Raw genomic sequence first — 4,916 nt, 5'->3', positions numbered from 1 at the left:
TCCAAATGTGCTGGCATATTGAGTGCAGCACTTTCACAGCATCATCTTTCAGGATTTGAAATAGCTCAACTGGAATTCCATCACCTCCACTAGCTTTGTTCTTAGTGATGCTTTCTAAGGCCCATTTGACTTCACATTCCAGGGTGTCTGGCTCTAGGTCAGTGATCACACCATTGTGATTATCTAGGTCGTGAAGATCTTTTTTGTACAGTTCTTCTGTGTATTCTTGCCACCTCTTCTTAATATCTTCTGCTTCTGTTAGGTCCATACCATTTCTGTCCTTTATTGAGCCCATCTTTGCATGAAATATTCCCTTGGTATCTCTAATTTTCTTGAAGAGATCTCTAGTCTTTCCCATTCTGTTGTTTTCCTCTATTTCTTTGCATTGATCGCTGAGGAAGGCTTTCTTATCTCTCCTTGCTATTCTTTGGAACTCTGCATTCGGATGCTTATATTTTTCCATTTCTCCTTTGCTTTTTGCTTCTCTTCTTTTCACAGCTATTTGTAAGGCCTCCTCAGACAACCATTTTGCTTTTCTGCATTTCTTTTCCATTTGGATGGTCTTGATCCCTGTCTCCTGTACAATGTCATGAACCTCATTCCATAGTTCATCAGACACTCTATCTATCAGATCTAGGCCCTTAAATCTATTTCTCACTTCCACTGTATAATCATAAGGGATTTGATTTAGGTCATACCTGAATGGTCTAGTGATTTTCCCTACTTTCTTCAATTTAAGTCTGAATTTGGCAATAAGGAGTTCATGATCTGAGCCACAGTCAGCTCCCGGTCTTGTTTTTGTTGACTGTATAGAGCTTCTCCATCTTTGGCTGCAAAGAACACAATCAATCTGATTTCGGTGTTGACCATCTGGTGATGTCCATGTGTAGAGTCTTCTCTTGTGTTGTTGGAAGAGGGTGTTTGCTATGACCAGTGCATTTTCTTGGCAAAACTCTATTAGTCTTTGCCCTGCTTCATTCTGTATTCCAAGGCCAAATTTGCCTGTTATTCCAGGTGTTTCTTGACTTCCTACTTTTGCATTCCAGTCCCCTATAATGAAAAGGACATCTTTTTTGGGTGTTAGTGAGAGGGTAACAGGCAGGAAGGCCAGGGGTCTCCAAATGGAGGAAATAGCCTGCAAGTGTCAGACATTTTTATCTCTCTTAAGCGGCAGGAGGAAACAAACTAGCAATATTTTTTTCCTTCTCTATACAAATTTAAAGAGAGGTTTCTCTTAAAATACTGTGTTGCCATAATGACACCTGGTTTCACCTGAAGTTAGCTATTCTTGAGCCTAGAGATAACCAATGCCTTTTTCTTATGGAAATGTTTGTCTTAAGCTATGCTAATGTACTACGCCTTTACCCCAAACTCTGTCTCCAAGTCGGTTCCGCCTCTTGGCCCAAAACCTACTTGACAAACCAGTATGTTATACTCAGATATTGTTCCCCTAATCTATGTAAATGAAACTATTTGTATGGTGGTCTGCCCTTCTTTAAGATTCAAGTTAATTATTTTATGGCCCAAGATTATCCCAAAATGCATCTTATGGGCGAGGGGCCTGGTGCTATTCTGAATTATAAGACATTCCTTTCTTTCATTAACAGACTGCTAGTGACTATATAACATCCAGCTGAAGACTAGCAAGGGGGTACTCTTTCTGCCCCCTTCTGATGCCTATGTCAGAAGCTTTCTCTATCTCCTTTATACTTTAATAGAACTTTATTACACAAAAGCTCTGAGCGATCAAGCCTCGTCTCTGGCCCCGGATTGAATTCTTCTCCTCCGGGGGCCAAGAATCCCGGTGTATTTGCGTGATTCAACAACAACCTTTCATTAGTTCTAAAAGGTCTTGTAGGTCTTCATAGAACCGTTCAACTTCAGCTTCTTCAGCTTTACTGGTTGGGGCATGGACTTGGCTTACTGTGATATTGAATGGTTTGCCTTGGAAATGAACAGAGATCATTCTGTCGTTTTTGAGATTGCATCCAAGTACTGCATTTCGGACTCTTTTGTTGACCATGATGGCTACTCCATTTCTTCTGAGGAAATCCTGCCCACAGTAGTAGATCAATGGTCATCTGAGTTAAATTCACCCATTCCAGTCCATTTTAGTTCGCAGATTCCTAGAATCTACCATCTCTGGTTTGACCACTTCCAATTTGCCTTGATTCATGGACCTGACATTCCAGGTTCCTATGCAATATTGCTCTTTACAGCATCAGACCTTGCTTCTATCACCAGTCACATCCACAGCTGGGTATTCTTTTGCTTTGGATTCATCCCTTCATTCTTTCTGGAGTTATTTCTCCACTGATCTCCAGTAGCATATTGGGCACCTACTGACCTGGGGAGTTCCTCTTTCAGTATCCTATCATTTTGCCTTTTCATACTGTTCATGGGGTTCTCAAGGCAAGACTACTGAAGTGGTTTGCCATTCCATTCTCCAGTGGACCACATTCTGTCAGGGCTTGCCTAGATGGAGACAAATTCCTGCCTGGACGTTTCAGGCTCTGAAGCAGCTCCAGAAAGAAGCAGATGTGGCAGGGAGTCAGGGGAGGGAGCTGGATCCACCCTTTGCCTGGATCACCTTTCCTTTAAATGGTTCCTGTGTGGCCTTTTCTATCTCCATACACCATTGTGTGTATTCTGTCTACTCTGGGTAGTTAAATGTAGGATCAGTGGTTTCAGGTCTTCATATGTTATATATTGTACAGTATATATTATAATTATATACTATATACATATGTTGGCTGTGCTGGGTTTTCGTTGCTGCCTGTGGGCTTTCTCTACTTGCAGCAATCATGGGCTACTCTCTAGTTGCGGTGTGTGGGCTTCTCATTGAGGTGGTTTCTCTTGTTGCAGAACACAGGCTCTAGGGTGCTCATGTTTCAATAGCTGTGGCTCGCAGGCTCTAGAGCATAGCCTCAGTAGTTGTGTTTGGGCTTAGTTGCCCCACAGCAAGTGAAATCTTCCCAGACCAGGAATCAAATCCACGTCCTCTGCATTAGTAGGTGAGTTCTTAACCACTGGCCCACCAGGGAAGTCCAGGTTTCAGGTCTTTGGATGATTCTAAAGAGCTTAAGACAAAAACCATCGGGGATTAACAAGTCATGGATATCAAGTCTACTTATGTGATAAGGAAGAAAGAGCCTTTGCAGTGTTTACTGGGAGGGCTTAGTTGTTGGCAGTATTATTTTTCTTATACACCATGATAGTCTTGACTTTTTTGTGTTTTAAATTTAGAAACTTTTTGTTTAAAAAACTTATCCAAGAGGACTATTCCTATCACAGACTAACTTTGTCACCAAAGAGGAATCATGTCAAACTCTTGTTCTAAAGCAATGCAAGTTAGTTAAGATTTTCTTTATTATTATAGCATAATCCATCCTTGCCCCCTTGAATAGTTATCAGGACAGAAATAATGTCTTTCTAATTTTGTTTATTTTCTCTTTAAGCATTTGTTTCTTGGAAAGTGCAAGGGAACAGTTGGAATGCATTGTATGTTTTAATCCAGTATTAACTGGTCAGAAGGCAGATAATGGAGAATCTGAATTGGTTTTCGGTTTCTCTTTCTTTCTCTGCAATGTAAATATAATACTTTGCCAGAAATAAAACTCTGTGATTGAATGAAAATGGAAAAGGAGGGATAAATATAGGAATAGTCTGTGTTACACAACCATAGTATTCCTAGAAAGAAAAATAAGTTAAATATGGAAATAGCAAGTTCATGACAGATTTTATAGAACATACTTCCATTTCCACCCAAACAACAATAGAAAAGGGGGAAAATACCCTCTTAAAGAGCAGGATTGTAAGCCCAGTTTTGCCCCTAGTATACCATGGCATTTTATTCCTTCATGCCTTTTTAGTCTTTCTGTTTCAGTTCAGTTCAGTTCAATTGCCCAGTTGTGTCCAACTCTGCGACCCCATGGACTGCAACACTACAGGCTTCCCTGTCCATCCTGGAGCTTGCTCAAACTCATGTCCATTGAGTTGGTGATGGCATCCAGCTCATCCTCTGGCATCCCCTTCTCCTCCTTCCCTCAATTTTTCCCAGCATCAGGGTCTTCTCCAATGAGTCAGTTTTTCACATCAGGTGGCCAAATGATTGGAGTTTCAACTTCAGCATCAGTCCTTCCAATGAATATTCAGGACTGATTTCCTTTAGGATTGACTGGTTGGATCTCCTTGCAGTCCAAGGGATTCTCAAGAGTCTTCTCCAACACCACAGTTCAAAAGCATCAATCTTCAGTGCTCAGCTTTCTTTATGGTCCAACTCTTACATCCATATATTACTACCGCAAAAAAAACCATAGCTTTGACTAGATGGATTTTGTTGGCAATGTAATGTCTCTGCTTTTTAATATGCTGTCTAGGTTGGTCATAGCTTTTCTTCCAAGAAGCAGGCATCTTTTAATTTCATGGCTTCAGTCACCATCTTCAGTGATTTTTGGAAACCCCAAAAATAAACTCTCTCACTGTTTCCATTGTTTCCCTATCTATTTGCCATGAAGTGATGGAACTGGATTCCATGGTCTTAGTTTTCTGAATATTTAGTTTGAAGCCAAAATTTTCACTCTCCTCATTGACTTTCAGTAAGAGGCTCTTTAGTTCTTCTCACTTTCTGCCATAAGGGTGGTGTCATCTGCATATCTGAGGTTATTGATATTTCTCCCGGCAATCTTGATTCCAGCTTGTGCTTCATCCACTCTGGCATTTCACATGATGTACTCTGTATATATGTTAAATAAGCAGGGTGACAATATACAGCTTTGATGTATTCCTTTCCCAATTTGGAACCAGTCTATTGTTCCATGTCTGGTTCTAACTGTTGCTTCTTGACCCGCACACAGATTTCTCAGGAGACAAGTAAGGTGGTCTGGTATTCTTATCTCTTTAAGAATTTTGGACAT

Source organism: Bubalus bubalis, chromosome 14 (genome assembly GCF_019923935.1).
Source record: "Bubalus bubalis isolate 160015118507 breed Murrah chromosome 14, NDDB_SH_1, whole genome shotgun sequence".
Lineage (NCBI taxonomy): Eukaryota > Metazoa > Chordata > Mammalia > Artiodactyla > Bovidae > Bubalus > Bubalus bubalis.
The sequence above is the reverse complement of the archived record's forward strand: the minus strand, read 5'-3'. Positions refer to the sequence as shown.